Raw genomic sequence first — 17,381 nt, 5'->3', positions numbered from 1 at the left:
CCACACACACACACACACACACACACACTGCACCACACACAAACACGGTCTATCCTTCACACACACTGTACCCATCACACACACACACTGCAAACTTCACACACACTGCACCACACACAAACACAGTAGTGCATCCTTCACACACACACTGCACCCCTCACAGTGCTCACCACACACACATTACCCGTCACACACACTGCACCCCTCACACACACACACATCATGCCTTATAGACACTAAACCACTTACACACACCACATCCCTTGTAAACACTCTGGATCCTCTACACACACACACTATATTCTCTGGATTCTCTACACATACAAAAGATCCCCTATAGACACACCCTGCACCACCACACTGTGCACCACTCACACACCATGCACTCCTCACACACACAACTCTGGCTCCTCTACACACACAAGAGATCCCCTATAGACACACACTGCACCACCTACACACACTACATTTCCGACATACACACTCTGAATCCCCTATGCACATACTAGATGCTCTACACTCAAACACGCACATCTACATTCCCTAAACACACACTCTCTACAATTCATACACACATCACCTACACACACACACACATATACTAAGTCAGTATGCACACACTCGTTACACCCCCTATACACACACTCTCTCACTGTCTTCAGTCCCTGGCCACACATATTACACCACAAACACATCACAACTGAAACCGACCAATTTACACAATACCACACCACAATCAGCTCACTCTACAAGCAGCCTCCAAACACATGCACAATTTCCTTTCCTTGACGTTTTGTCCTCTGGTACGCCACTTATGGAGACACCGGAGACAGAACACATACAGGGCCTTTTTCTCATGCTTGAGCTCTTCAGCAGAGCTCAGAACATGGGCTGCCCCGGAAGAGCATTGAACCAACATGCTTTGAGAGGGGGCGTGTTTATCATTGGTAATTACAAAACACCACCTCTCTGGCCCCTCCCCCTCTGTCTGGGCCACTGTGATTCAAAAATGGGCTAGGTCCTTATACCAAAGGACAGCAGCACCTGACCGTCCCTAAATGAGACCTGTCTGGGGTAACTTGGTTGGATTTTGACATTGCAGGGGCCCAGTCAGGCTTTTAAAGGGCTGTTGTGCCCGACTGAACCCGTTTTTAGCAATAATAACCACCCGATGGGCCCCAGAGGGCGTGCGGGCCCCGGTGCAGCTACACCGGCGGTAGTTCTGCCACTGGCCAGGAGCCCATGTCACTGATGAACTCTTGCGCATGCATGAGAGTACAGCATTGAGGTATAGGGAGGATCCCACAAGGCAGCAGGATCCTGCATAGAAAAAGCAAAGTCCCTGCAGCCATTACTAGTGGGGGGAGGATGGAGGGAGAGGGGTATTGATGCTTCTAGATGATGGTCTAGAACTATCAGGGGAGGAAATAAACAGAGACACAATTATCCCTACTGAGTCTCAGAATATCTTTTGATTGAGTTTCAATTTCTGTGAAATTCCAACACAGTAAATAGAAGTATTTTTATAAAGACTCTATCTTTATAAAATACTAATTTTTCGCGGGAGGTGACAGTGCCGCTTTAACAGCTATCTCTGGGTCTGGAAACATTTATTTACCCTCCACGTTTGTTTAAAGATCTGCTGACTTCATTCTGTCCGACGCGCGGAAGAGAAACTAAAATCTGACATTTCTTTCCTGCCAGAGGGTCTAGCAATAACTAGCGAAGTCACGAGATACAAAGAATGTCATCACTGGAGTTTATTCTTAATAAACGTAACATTGTTCAGACCGTGTCTTGTCGTTCACTCCAACCCAGACTTTCCCAGAATTTTTTTTGTGTGTGTAACTTCCTGTAAAGGAACAACCCACAGGATTCAATATAACAGTCACTGCTGTAACCTGACCTCAAAGGCAGACTCTCCAACAGCAGAAACACTCTATCCAGGTACTGGACACACAGATACTCTGTATACTTATTGTATCAATAGATTATAGAAATCAGTATACTGTGCGTAAATATTGTATCAATAGATTATAGAAATCAGTATACTGTGCGTAAATATTGTATCAATAGATTATAGAAATCAGTATACTGTGCGTAAATATTGTATCAATAGATTATGGAAATCAGTATACTGTGCGTAAATATTGTGTCAATAAATTATAGAAATCAGTATACTGTGCATAAATATTGTATCAATAGATTATAGAAATCAGTATACTGTGCGTAAATATTGTATCAATAGATTATAGAAATCAGTATACTGTGCGTAAATATTGTATCAATAGATTATAGAAATCAGTATACTGTGCGTAAATATTGTATCAATAGATTATGGAAATCAGTATACTGTGCGTAAATATTGTATCAATAGATTATAGAAATCAGTATACTGTGCATAAATATTGTATCAATAGATTATAGAAATCAGTATACTGTGCGTAAATATTGTGTCAATAGATTATAGAAATCAGTATACTGTGCATAAATATTGTATCAATAGATGATAGAAATCAGTATACTGTGCGTAAATATTGTATCAATAGATTATATAAATCAGTATACTGTGTGTAAATATTGTATCAATAGACAATAGATGATAGAAATCAGTATACTGTGCGTAAATATTGTATCAATAGATTATAGACATCAGTATACTGTGTGTAAATATAGTATCAATAGATTATAGACATCAGTATACTGTGTGTAAATATTGTATCAATAGATTATAGAAATCCGTATACTGTGTGTAAATATTGTATCAATAGATTATAGAAATCAGTATACTGTGCGTAAATATTGTATCAATAGATTATAGAAATCAGTATACTGTGTGTAAATATTGTATCAATAGGTTATAGAAATCAGTATACTGTGCGTAAATATTGTATGAATAGATTATAGAAATCAGTATACTGTGTGTAAATATTGTATGAATAGATTATAGAAATCAGTATACTGTGCGTAAATATTGTATCAATAGATTATAGAAATCAGTATACTGTGTGTAAATATTGTATCAATAGACAATAGATGATAGAAATCAGTATACTGTGCGTAAATATTGTATGAATAGATTATAGAAATCAGTATACTGTGCGTAAATATTGTATGAATAGATTATAGAAATCAGTATACTGTGCGTAAATATTGTATCAATAGATTATAGAAATCAGTATACTGTGTGTAAATATTGTATCAATAGACAATAGATGATAGAAATCAGTATACTGTGCGTAAATATAGTATCAATAGATTATAGAAATCCGTATACTGTGTGTAAATATTGTATCAATAGATTATAGAAATCCGTATACTGTGTGTAAATATTGTATCAATAGATTATAGAAATCCGTATACTGTGTGTAAATATTGTGTCAATAGATTATAGAAATCAGTATACTGTGTGTAAATATTGTGTCAATAGATTATAGAAATCAGTATACTGTGCATAAATATTGTATCAATAGAGTATAGAAATCAGTATACTGTGTGTAAATATTGTGTCAATAGATTATAGAAATCAGTATACTGTGCGTAAATATTGTATTAACAGAGTATAGAAATCAGTATACTGTGCGTAAATATTGTATCAATAGATTATAGAAATCAGTATACTGTGTGTAAATATTGTATCAATAGATTATAGAAATCAGTATACTGTGCGTAAAAATTGTGTCAATAGATTATAGAAATCAGTATACTGTGTGTAAATATTGTATCAATAGATTATAGAAATCAGTATACTGTGCGTAAATATAGTATTAACAGAGTATAGAAATCATTATTCTTCATGTAGTTATAGTAGTAATATAGTATAGAAATCATTACTCTTTGAATACTTATAGTATTAACAGAGTATATAAATCATTACTCTTTGTATGGTTAAATAATAGAGTATATAAATGATTACTCTAAATATAGCCCCCCCCAGATCCAGGCAGGTGGGGACCGTAAAATAAATAATGGTGGGGACCTAATAATGGGGGGTCCCCACCCACGAGTGGCAGGTGTGGACCACAAATAATAAAGTGACTAGGGGACATACACGCTCATACAATCACAGCCACCCACTGCTGCTCGGGATAATACTTCTTTATTACGCCAAGCAGCATAGAGGGGATGGGGAGCTTTATCATTACAATATTTAAATGACTTGACACGGAATGAAAGGACAGCGCCAGGCAGGGATGTCAAATCCAAACACTATAACCACTTGAATGAGACGAAGCAGTTACAGTGTCCCTTTAAGAGTGCGAGGTTAGAATTGTCTTCCTTTCTCTATTTTTGATTGTGGCACAGCATGCGTTGCAGGATGTATTGCAACCAGGGCACCAAGATTGCTAATGATGTATTTATTAATTGGCCAGCAATACGTTTATTATTTGCATCGAGCTTGGGCTGCTGTGTTTTCTTTGGGCATACTATGTATATTATTTTTATTCATATTGTAGTTATAGCCTTCTCTTGGTTAAACATGGATATATTACATCATCTGCACATCACTTGTAAAACGTTCATTAAAAACATGTAAACAAAGTTCATAATTCTGGGGTTCAAGCTCTGATTTGAGCTATGGCTGTATTTTAATTGTTGAGGGACACTCCAGGCACCAATAAATGTGCCGAATGCTGCACCATAAGCCGGCCTATTTAGCCACGCCCCCTGACTCCAGAAAAATACTTCCTTATCAATGTATGTACACAGCTCATCCACTGACAGTACTGAATGATCTGATCTACAAAACAACCTGCATTAGGAAGAGAGGACACCCAGAGAGGCATATAGTGAGGATATCACTCCGTTTGTAGTTTCTCTGACTGTTCCAGCCTGGTCTCTTTAAACCATAAGAAAATTGGAATATATATATATATTGACTTTGAATTAGTAATAGTTTTGCCGGAGCTTTGATCGTACTCCTGACCAGTTTATGGAATCCACATGGTGAGAATTTCTCAAATGACTTCATAAGCAGAAGTTAGCCATTTCTGGTTTCACTAATCTGAGTAAAGTCCAAAAACACGAGTCGTTTATTGCCTTCCTCTCAGTTCTGCTTTTCTCATCATAACATATCAATATAGTCAATATGAAGACAGTTTATTATACATTATTACCACTGGGACTACAATTACCCTGAGACTCTGCCAATAATCTATATATTGTAAGAAACAGTGGGGTACATATCACTCCATATTTCTCATGTATTATATACCTATATAGATAGCGAAATAGAAATAATGCAATAACATGTAGACTGTCACTGACACAGCCTACATGAAAGCAAAATGGTTTCATTTCCGATCAGAAGTAATTTACTTTAGAAGTTTTTATCTCCTTTGTAATGGCACCCCCAGGTATACGAAGGGTTAAAGCAGTTGAGGATGTTCCCTTCCCGAATGCAGAAGCAGCTAACGAACACTCCAATTAGCCGAACAGGAACCATATGAATACTCCACACGCCAAACAGCCGAACAGGAAAAACCATACGAATAAATCCCCCCCAATTGCGAGACAAGGCTCCGTATTGAGGGTCAGCAGTGATCTAGTTTAATGGGGCTAACTGCCCGGTATTTATGCAGGTCTTCCACCAGGTGGACACTCCCCTAGGGGACCCGGTGGAAAACTGTGACAAAAAGATACAGTAGCCAATCACAAGAGTATAGGTATAAACACTCCCCCTTTAGCCGTACAGAACCCTCTTCTCTATCCTGGAGATAATTGGGAAGTAACTCAATTATCTCCGAGGATAGAGCATAACCTCCATTTTAATAGAGACAACAAAAATACATAAAAATACAAAAATATATAATAGTAAAACTACCAAATTAAACATGCATGTTTAACGTAACCCCAGATAGCTTAGATCTGAGCGCACATTATTACCGAATGGCACTCAGATCGCATACATACAGTTCAATCGCCATGGAGCCAAAGTATTTCACACAGTCTTTCGTTATACCAATGGGCTCGATGGGATAGCTATCTGAGGTGACTCCATTCGTGAGGAAAAGTACCGAACGGGCCGGTGTTCGTATGCTGCAGGCACAGAAGAAGGGAGGTCGGCGGCTTCAGCTGTGTCCGTTTTCAGTTCCATGAAATCGATGACGAACACCGCTGGGCATTCGTACGTCCAAGATGGCCGCCGCCTCGTGTTCGTTCATACGAACGATGATCACCCAGCCGGCATTCGACAATAGGAAGTGTCTGCGGTTAACCACAACGTTCTAAAGGGGTCAAGAGGTTAACAAGCAGCACACTTCCCTGCTAGGTGGCCGGCCATTCTGCAGTTCTTTCGGTGAAACAGGGGAATAACGTAGGGGCTATACGGACAGGGAAATAGCTGAGCAAACTGACAAATGAAGGGAAAATAAAAGTAATTCACAGACAGATGGGTCTGTCACATCCTTCTATGTAAATTAAACTTTAATTACACACAGGAGGGTCCTGGAAGATCTAGCAAACTTAACATAGCAGAAGATACGAAATTTGAAATTAAACAGAATTTGCAATAAAGGTAGTGTAAACATTAGATGACTCTTTACAGGAAGTGTTTAGGAATGCTGTGTAAGTCACATGCAGGGAGTTGTGACTAGAACTGTGTAAACAAAATGATTTAACTCATTGGGCAGTCAGACAGGAGGTGCATAATCTAAACATGATCTATCTAAGCTAAGGTTTTGGTGACTATAGTGTCTCTTTAATAATCTAGATCAACGGCAGTAAAATGGAATGTGCGATAGATTGAACTTGATTAACTGGATTTTCTAGTCTAGATTGCTATCTGTGTGTTTATTTTTATATTGTTGCTATTGTACTTGCTGTGTGAAAGACAAGGGAATGTTTGTTTTAAGTCTCTGTGCCAGTCAGTATTTATGGCCATTATATCATTACTCTAGCTTCCATCAAACCCCCCACCTGCTGCTATCTTCTCCCACCATTAATCTCTGGCCGGTTCATACATTAATGTTATACATAACAGGTCCATATAAAACATTGCAAATATAATCAGAATTGTAAAAACAACAAAAACAATCATTGTTTTCAGATTCCAGCAAACTCTTTTAAAAAGCTTTAATAGTCGGCCCATTTAAGTCCAAAATAGCCAAACGTCCTCCACTCAACTTCATTACCATTCGGCTACTCTGGCCTTGACGTCCAACGTATTAATTGCCTGCAATCCCTGGTTTAGTCAACATTTAAAGTTGTGTTTAGTTACAGGAATGGCAGATAGACCTGGGGGATTTTATGTGGTGTGATAATCCATGTCTCTAGATGTTTGGGTATCTGACCCCCCCCCCCCCCCCCCCACCTCCACCTTTTTCTACATCTCTAAATTTTTCAAGCTGACCTGTTAGAATATAAGCGAATATCTGTTTGTGAATCGATGTTTGGGTTTGAGATACTATCGGTTCTGCATTGTGTGTGTTTCAGTATGAGCTCAGATGTTGGGGGAGCCAGAGGCCCACTTCCTCTACTCTAAAGCATTCCGTGCTTCATCAAAGACCCACTGCTGTAAAGACATCCAGATGTTTGACACAATCTCGTGACTCATGATTCATACAGAGAGCTGAAGCACACAGTTTGCAATGCTGGGTTAGGGGTTGCATGGGGCTGAAGCTGAAATTATAGTGGGCCTAATTATGGAATTTTACTTTGTAGGCACGTACAAAACTATTCCAATATGGATTGTGTGATCCTTGTTTGCAGATAGCACGGTCCTCTAGGGTAAACAACAGGCACAGTCCTTTGGTTTTCATACAATCCAGGCAATTCTATTGGCAAGTCCACACAGCAACACAACTAAAACATAAATATAACAGGTTTCCCCTTGAAACAAAAACCTAGCTCGTCTGAGCACTGACTCACTTTTAATATCCCTCTCAATCAGGGTTAAACTAACAAAACATATCGTTGGGTTGCACCAACCTTATTAGATAGCAACACTCTGCTCTCCTTTGTGCACTCCAGTGCTCTCGGCTAGCCTGCTGCTTTCCTTTGTGCCCTCCCAGTGCTCCAAGCCAGCCTTAAAGGGAAACTCCAGTGCCAGGAAAACAATCCATTTTCCTGGCACTGCTGGTCCCCTCTCCCTCCCACCCAGGGGCGTATTAGCCGCGAGGCAAACAAGGCATTTGCCTTGGGCGGCATTTTCCAGGGGGCGGCAAAACACGCCGCCCCCAAATGCCCAAGGCATATGTCTTGTTAGCCTTGCGGCTAACAGACATGCTGGGCTGGTTGCTGGGCGGCCGGCGAGGGAGCTCTTCCCCTGAGCTCTCTGCTCAGCTCCCTCGCGCGCCGCCCGCAGAGTGAGACTGGGAGCCGGAATATGACGTCATATTCCGGCTCCGCCTCCCAGCCTCACTCTGCGGGCGGCGCGCGAGGGAGCTGAGCAGAGAGCTCAGGGGAAGAGCTCCCTCGCCGGCTGCCCAGCCTGCCCGCCAGTGCCGCCTTGAAGCCACTGGACCACCAGGGAATGGGAGAACCCCCCCACCCCCAGCATTCCCAAAGGTAAGGAGGCTGGGGGGGGAGTAAATAAAAAAAAATGTGTTAATGTGAGTGTGTGTGTGTGTCTCTGACTGTGTGTGTCTGATAGTGTGTGTGTGTGTCTGTTAGTGTGTGTGTCTGTCTGTCTGTTAGTGTGTGTGTGTGTGTGTGTCTGTGACTGTGTGTGTGTGTGTGTGTGTCTGTTAGTGTGTGTGTGTGTGTGTCTGTTAGTGTGTGTCTGTGACTGTGTGTGTTAGTGTGTGTGTCTGTTAGTGTGTGTGTCTGTTAGTGTGTGTGTCTGACTGTGTGTCCGACAGTGTGTGTCTGTTAGTGTGTGTGTCTCACTGTGTGTGTCTGTTAGTGTGTGTGTGTCCGACTGTGTGTGTCCGTTAGTGTGTGTGTGTGTGTGTGTCCGATTGTGTGTGTTTGTTAGTGTGTGTGTCTCACTGTGTGTGTCTGTTAGTGTGTGTGTGTCCGACTGTGTGTGTTTGTTAGTGTGTGTGTCCGACTGTGTGTGTTTGTTAGTGTGTGTCTCACTGTGTGTGTCTGTTAGTGTGTGTGTGTCCGACTGTGTGTGTTTGTTAGTGTGTGTGTGTCCGACTGTGTGTGTTTGTTAGTGTGTGTGTCTGACTGTGTGTGTTTGTTAGTGTGTGTGTGTCCAACTGTGTGTGTTTGTTAGTGTGTGTCTCACTGTGTGTGTCTGTTAGTGTGTGTGTCCCCGACTGTGTGTGTTTGTTAGTGTGTGTGTCCGACTGTGTGTGTTTGTTAGTGTGTGTGTCCGACTGTGTGTCTTTGTTAGTGTGCGTCTCACTGTGTGTGTCTTTTAGTGTGTGTGTGTCCGACTGTGTGTGTTTGTTAGTGTGTGTGTGTCCGACTGTGTGTGTCTGACTGTGTGTGTCTGTTAGCTAGTGTATGCGTATCTGTCAGTGAATGTGTGTGTATTTAGAAGGCGGGGCAGGGGGGAAGGGTTGGGTGGGGGTGGCGCGCGCGCGGGGGGGGGGGGGTGTCTGAGTTTTGTCCTGCCTAGGGCAGCACAAAACCAAGATACACCACTGCTCCCACCTCCCAATCCCCGGTTACTGAAGGGGTGAAAACCCCTTCAGTTACTTACCAGAGGCAGCGACATGTACCACGTCACTGCTTCCTCCTCCGCCGCCGCTCCTCCTCCTCTGCATTACGTCGGCCAGTGGGCAAGACTGCACCGGCAATACACTGGCATTACCTCCTCTGCATTACACCGGCCGGGAAGACCTAATGCACATGCGCATTAGAGCTCCCCATAGGAAAGCATTGAAAATGCTTTTCAATGCTTTCCTATGGGGAATTGAGCGACAAATCTGTGCTAGAGACGCGGAAGAGCCCTCTAGTGGCTGTCTAGTAGACAGCCACTAGAGGTGGAGTTAACCCTGCAAGGTAATTATTGCAGTTAATTACACTTGCAGGGTTAAGGGTAGTGGGAGTTGGCATCCAGACCACTCCAATGGGCAGAAGTGGTCTGGGTGCCTGGAGTGTCCCTTTAACTGCTTTCCTTTCTGCACTCCCAGTGCTCCAAGCCAGCCTTAACTGCTTTCCTTTCTGCACTCCCAGTGCTCCAAGCCAGCCTTGACTGCTTCCTTCTGCACTCCCAGTGCTCCAAGCCAGCCTTAACTGCTTTCCCTTCTGCACTCCCAGTGCTCCAAGCCAGCCTTGACTGCTTCCTTCTGCACTCCCAGTCCTCCAAGCCAGCCTTAACTGCTTTCCTTCTGCACTCCTAGTGCTCCAAGCCAGCCTTGACTGCTTTCCTTCTGCACTCCCAGTGCTCCAAACCAGCCTTGACTGCTTCCTTCTGCACTCCCAGTGCTCCAAGCCAGCCTTGACTGCTTCCTTCTGCACTTCCAGTGCTCCAAGTCAGCCTTAACTGCTTTCCCTTCTGCACACCCAGTGCTCCAAGCCAGCCTTAACTGCTTTCCTTCTGCATTCCCAGTGCTTCAAGACAGCCTTAACTGCTTTCCTTTCTGCACTCCCAGCGCTCCAAGCCAGCTTTAGCTGCTTTCCTATCTGCACTCCCAGTGCTCCAAGCCAGCCTTAACTGCTTTCCTTTTGCACTCCCAGTGCTCAGTCTCCTTGACTCTCTCACAGGAGAGAACAGCGTCTCTCCTTCCTGCTTCCAGGGAGGAAGCCAACAATCCCCCTTTACCAGCTTAGCAGGGAGAGGTTTATCCCCACTTCTACAGCTGATTATCTGCAGCTGAGCAGTGGGTTGGAGACAGATCAAAACTCTGAACTGTACCTTATTTCTCACAGTTGTGTATAAACTGAGGAGTGGAGCATTGGCCCACCCTGCTCTCCAAATGCTCCACCCCAGGGGCCCATAACGAAACGTAGCTTTGTGTCTGTGTCTGTGTGTGTGTATGTGTGTGTTTGTATGTATGTGTGTGTCTGCATGTGTGGGGGGCAATGTATGGGAGGGGGATGGTAGACATATCGGGGGTGGCTGGGGGTAGACATATGGGGAGGCTCCAGGACATTTTTTTTACATCAGGGCCCCGTGGTTTCTAGTTATACACTTTAACTTTGGCTATTTGCACGAACGGTTCAGTTTGACTATTTGAGCTGAACTTAGCCATTGGAAATAAACCGGCCGCACAGCCAAATTCTCTGGAATTGTTTTGGGCATAAAATCATGCATGCGGTCGGTCAAAAGAGACTTCCATTAAACTTTTGAACCCCTGCTCTGATCTGGATGATTTTTGGATATGTTGCTCACCCAGATCAGGGCTATCCAGGGATATATATATATATACATTTATAGGGATATGTTATGTTTGGGGATGTTTTTTGTACTTTGGGGAAAATGTGTGGTTATCTGCCTGTAGATAATTAGGTTATTGTATTAGCTACTTTAATTATATTACAGGCAGAGGGGAGGGATTGTTTGCTGTATGTGGGAATGTCGGTCATTGTTACAGTGTTCTTATTGGTTTGTACAGTTGGTAATGCAGTGTTCCATCAGGTCCAGGGGGTGTGCCTCTGGCCTGAGGAATTGTATATAACGCAACCTGGACCATTAAACTCTCAGATCATCTTGTACCTTCATGAAGTCTTGGCTCAGGTTTGGGGGATTGGAGAACTACACTCTGGGGATTGCTGTAATCACCATACTGTCCAGAGTATAATCACTCGCTCTTGTAAGAGCTGTTCCTGTTCCTGTTCCTGCTCTCTAGATTACAAGAGAGGTATACCTACGGGAAGCTGGACCCTGGTCTTGGGCCCAGAGTAGGAGGAAGACGGCACAGGCCACAGGGGTCAAGTCCTGGGGAATAAAGTGTGGGAACTTACCCAAGATTACCCCCCTCCCCCAAAAACAATATATACACTTGTATATATATATATATATATATATATATATATATATATGTATATATATATATATATATATATATATATATATATATATATATACACATACACACACATACTCAGACACACACACTCACAGACACACACACACACATACACTCACAGACACTCACAGACACACACACTCACAGACACACACACTCACAGACACACATACACACTCACACACACAGACACACACACTCACAAATTTATTTATTTTTTTAATTAAAAAATGTCCACCCAGCCTCCCTACCTGGAGAGCTGGCATGGACCTGTCCCTGGGGTCCAGTGAGGCGGGCGCCTGTCTCCTTATCAGATACGGTGAGGGAGCTGTGACGTCATATTCTGGCTCCCGGCATCAGCAAACAGCGTGCGGCGAGAGGGAGCAGAGAGAACACAGCTCCCTTGCCGCGTCTGATATGGAGACAGACGCCCGGCGGGGGGGGGGGGGGGGGGGGGGGTTCCATCAGGTGGCCATCAGGCCACCTCTTGGGCCCCCCATGACGGGGGGCATTTGGGAGTGGCATTTTTTGCCAACCTCTGAGTACCTGCAGGAACAGCCGGAACAGCGTTCCTGCTGTAAAAAAAAGTGCAGGAACACCGTTCCCACCAGTTCCTGCAGGACTCAAGCCCTGACAGGCCACATGGAATCCATCCTATGGGTAATGGGGCACAGGGAATCCATAATTTGGCTAATGGGGCACATGCAATTCATCCTATGGGTAATGGGGTAGGGAATCCATCCTATGGGTAATGGGGCACATGGAATTCATCCTATGGGTAATGGGGCACATGGAATCCATCCTATGGGTAATGGGGCACAGGGAATCCATCCTATGGGTAATGGGGTACAGGTAACCTATACTATGGGTAATAGGACACATTGAATCCATCCTATAGATAATGGTGCACAGGAAATCCATCATATAAGTAATGGGGCACAGGGAATAATTGTTTACTGGAAATTTGTGAAGGTATATGGTTGATTACCAATTTATGTCCTATATTTTCCATATTAGTCTTCTGCTAACTTTTTCCTGTTTTGTATTTTTTTTATTTCTTTCCCCCATCTTGTCCCGGGATCTCGATCACTATCCACCTCAATGCTGTTCCTATCATTGACACAAGAGTTACAGTGTGTGAAAATTGATGAAACTGGCAGTTAAATAATGAGATACCCACACCGAGATCTTGGCAACTTGGAAAAGAGACTTCTCATTGCTATTACCCTTAGATCTGACCTTACCTATCACATGTATTACACAGGTCTGAATGTATTACACAGGTCTATGTGTTACCACTATTCTGCTACACAACGAGTCTTACCATAGATTGAGCCTGAACTGTACTCAGTCACAAGTGAATGTGTTAAATGCATTTTTTGGTGACAAGTTTCTGGGCCTTAATTCAGCCTCCCTTCCTCCAGGGCTTTATTCGGTATTCTAACACCTGAGGAAGTACAAAAATTCCAGAAAAGAGAAAAAGCACTGATCTTAATCGACATTTTGCGAAACACCCTATCCTTCACTCCTTATCTCATTTTATGGTCGTACACAATGGGGCGAGGGTTAACAAACACATATATGTACAGTCTTTCTTTGCTAAATACTGCTTTATCCGATTCTGTTAAAAAAAAAAATCTTCATTCAGGTTCCCCTCTTGTGGGACTATTCATTAAACTCTGAACTAAAACTCTGAACTTTGTCCAAAGTAGCCATTTGTGGCCGAGTTGGAGAAGTTTTCCAGGTCAGATATTTTTATTTAGTTTGTCCATTTGGATTTAAAGCTGGGAATTCTGGGTTCAGTGAAAGACCTTGCTGGTATCTTCAAGCCCAGTTGCTGGATCGGAGTCCGATTCCTGGCGCTGTGGGATGTAACGCCGCCCTACACACCTTTCTAGGTGAAGATTTGCAACACCTTGTACAACTCGCTGTGACTCAATGCTTTACGTTGTGCGTGAATGGTTGCTGTGGTGTTATTGTACCATCTAGCTGCCCGCTCTGTTGTCGGATATTTATTACGGTAACTGTTCTTTATAAAAGGCATTTTAAACAGAGTTTCCTGTGACATTGCCAATGGCTATAATTAATCTTATTATACTTTGTTCCAACGGTTCATTTACTATCTGCTTCCTTTCAGGGACATGTTTTGGATTTTGGCCCTCGTTCTACCGTTGGTGAATGCTGGATTATACCGGTATAATGGCACGCTGGACTATGAGTGGGAGCTCTTTAAGAAAACTTACCTGAAGCAATACAACAGCCAGGTAATGACTGGAAACTGCTCTGGGATAACCTAGGGATCTGATAACTGCAGCGACATGGAACTCAAACACACACACAAACACACACACACTGTCCGATCACTGCTATTTCCAGCCGCTGCAACATAGTACTCACAAACAGACACACACACACACACAAACACACACAGAGTGAGGTGTGGTGAGTGTGACAGGGTGTGTGGCAGTGTGAGGTGTGGTGAGTGTGACAGGTTGTTTGGCAGTGTGAGGTGTGGTGAGTGTGACAGGGTGTGTGGCAGTGTGAGGTGTGGTGAGTGTGACAGGGTGTGTGGCAGGGTGGGGTGTGGGGAGTGTGACAGGGTGTGTGGCAGTGTAAGGTGTAGTGAGTGTGACAGGGTGTGTGGCAGTGTGAGGTGTGGTGAGTGTGACAGGTTGTTTGGCAGTGTGAGGTGTGGTGAGTGTGACAGGGTGTGTGGCAGTGTGAGGTGTGGTGAGTGTGACAGGGTGTGTGGCAGTGTGAGGTGTGGTGAGTGTGACAGGTTGTTTGGCAGTGTGAGGTGTGGTGAGTGTGACAGGGTGTGTGGCAGGGTGAGGTGTGGGAAGTGTGACAGGGTGTGTTGCAGTGGTGTATTCTTCCTCAGCATACTTCAAATATGAACACGTCAAAAAATCATACAAATCATACAAATCCCTCCAGTAGGTAAAAAGTTAGTCAGAAGTCCTTTGTGACCGACCGCAGCCAAATTTATGGAACTGTTTTCGTCTACCCAATTGCACGAACACTGCTGACCCTTACCTCATCCACTTAGTTTTCAGCCGCAGAGATGATTCGAACGTACATTCGAATGGGACTTTGCGTAAAATTGACCGACTGCACAGCCCAAATCTATGGAACAGTTTTGGGCAGGAAAATGTGCTTGCGGTCAGTCACAAAGGACTTCCGACTAACTTTTTATCTACTGGAGGGATTTGTATGATTTTTGAAAGTGTTCATATTTGAAGTATGCTGAGTAAGATAATATGTGCTTTTTATGAAGATTGGATGTATAGTTTTAAAGTTACAGTATATGTGTAAAAAGTATATTTTTCCTGTCTGTGATAATTACATTAACCCATTGTGTACAGTAATTATATCACAGGCAGAGGGGAGGATTTTGTGGGAATGAATGGGAGCGTTTTACTGTATATTACGTGTTTTATTGGTTGTTTTAAAAAACCCTGTGGGCGGTACTGTATGTGTAAGACCTGCATAAAAAAGGCCCTTTGTGGCAGATTAAAAGAGATCTTCTTGACCCTCAACACGTAGTCTTGTCTCGTGATTGGACGGGACAGCTATATTCACACTGGGGATTGCTATACTTTGTATACTCCCCTGAGCTTTAATCACTTAGCTCTTTTAAGAGCTTGTTCCTGATACGCTCTCCTGGAGGAGAGGTCTTTCCCACACGGTCCTGGAGGACAGAAGCCAGGGTGGAAGGAAGACGGCGAGACTCCAGTTAAGCTACGGCGGTGGTTGTGGTGTCCGGAGCAGTGCTTGTTGTCCTCGGTGCAAGCTAGGAAGCGTCCATCAACGGAATGTACTCGGTCGGAGTACGGGGAGTTCCGTTACAGGGAGCGTGACAGGTTGTATGGCAAGGTGAGGTGTGGTGAATGTGACAGGGTGTGTGGCAGTGTGATGGGGTGTGATGAGGTTGGGGTGTGGTCAGTATTACATGGTTAGTGTGGCAGGGTGGTGAGTGTGACAATGTTGGGGTGAGTGTGATAGAGTGAGGGAGAGTGATTGTGACAGGGCAAGGTGTGGTGAGTGTGACTGGATGTGTGGCAGGGTGAGGTGTGTTGAGTGTGACAGTGTGACAGTGTGTGTGATAGTGTGAGGTGTGGTGAGTGTGATATGGTGTGTGGCAGTGTGAGGTGTGGTGAGTGTGACTGGGTGTGTGGCAGTGTGAGGTGTAGTGAGTGTGACAGGGTGTGTGGCAGTGTGAGGAGTGGTGAGTGTGACAGGGTGTGTGGCAGTGTGAGGTGTGGTGAGTGTGACTGGGTGTGTGGCAGTGTGAGGAGTGGTGAAAGTGACAGGTTGTGTGGGGAGTGTGAGGTGTGGTGAGTGTGACAGGGTGTGTGGCAGTGTGAGGTGTGGTTCTTATATATGTTCTTATGTTATATATATTGCAGTATCCAGAGCCACGTTACGTTGCCCTCATTTGGAAATTAATTTCTTCTAGACTTTTTAAAAAATATTTTTGTTTCTCTAGAGCAGGGATAGGCAACCTTCGGCACTCCAGATGTTGTGGACTACATCCCCCATAATGATCTTACACCCATAATGCTGGCAAAGCTCAGTGGGAGGTGTAGTCCAAAACATCTGGAGTGCCAAAGGTTGCCTATGCCTGCTCTAGAGTATAGAGTATATGCCAACATAACCTGACCAGCTGAATATATTACAACTGTTTCCATAGACAGATGAAGTTTTTCGACGTCTCGTCTGGGAGAAAAATCTGAACTTGATCAAAACCCATAATATGGAGTATGAACAGGGGCTTCACACTTATGATCTGGGCATGAACCATCTAGGAGATATGGTGAGTTATCAATAGCTTCAAACCAATGATCTGGGCATGAACCATCTAGGTCGGAGATATGGTGAGTTATCAAACCAATGATCTGGGCATGAGCCATCTAGGAGATATAGTGAGTTACCAAACCAATGATCTGGGCATGAACCATCTAGGAGATATGGTGAGTTATCAAACCAATGATCTGGGCATGAACCATCTAGGAGATATAATGAGTTATCAAACCAATGATCTGGGCATGAGCCATCTAGGAGATATAGTGAGTTACCAAACCAATGATCTGGGCATGAACCATCTAGGAGATATAGTGAGTTACCAAACCAATGATCTGGGCATGAACCATCTAGGAGATATGGTGAGTTATCAAACCAATGATCTGGGCATGAACCATCTAGGAGATATGGTCATTTATCAATAGCTTCAAAACAATAAGGTAGGTATGAACCATCTAGGAAATATGGTGAATTATCAATAGCTTCAAATCAATGATCTGGGCATGAACTATCTAGGAGATATGGTAAGTTATTGTGGCGAAACTAACCTCGCCACTTGGTCCTGGAGAAGCCTGTGTTACAAAACGCCTGTTGTCACTATTTTCTCTTATGACAAATTGCCCTGCTCCCTGGGTTATGGAGAAGCCTAATTGCCAGCCTCCTTCCTCATGACTATGGATCGGTGTGTATGACCCTTTAAGAACCATCTGG

The 17,381-nt window shown here is 43.6% G+C and overlaps 1 long non-coding RNA gene across 1 annotated transcript; it reads left to right on the top strand.

Moving 5' to 3' along the window:
• The first annotated feature begins 1,782 nt into the window (after positions 1–1,782).
• Positions 1,783–16,713, top strand: LOC134585300 (uncharacterized). Its single transcript, XR_010086512.1, has 3 exons — positions 1,783–1,947; positions 14,005–14,131; positions 16,561–16,713. It is a non-coding gene; the product is annotated as an uncharacterized LOC134585300 (long non-coding RNA).
• Positions 16,714–17,381: the final 668 nt, after the last annotated feature.

The sequence above is a fragment of the Pelobates fuscus genome, unplaced genomic scaffold, assembly GCF_036172605.1.
Source record: "Pelobates fuscus isolate aPelFus1 unplaced genomic scaffold, aPelFus1.pri scaffold_82, whole genome shotgun sequence".
In the NCBI taxonomy this organism is placed as follows: Eukaryota; Metazoa; Chordata; class Amphibia; order Anura; family Pelobatidae; genus Pelobates; species Pelobates fuscus.
This window is presented reverse-complemented; position numbering and strand designations above follow the sequence as displayed.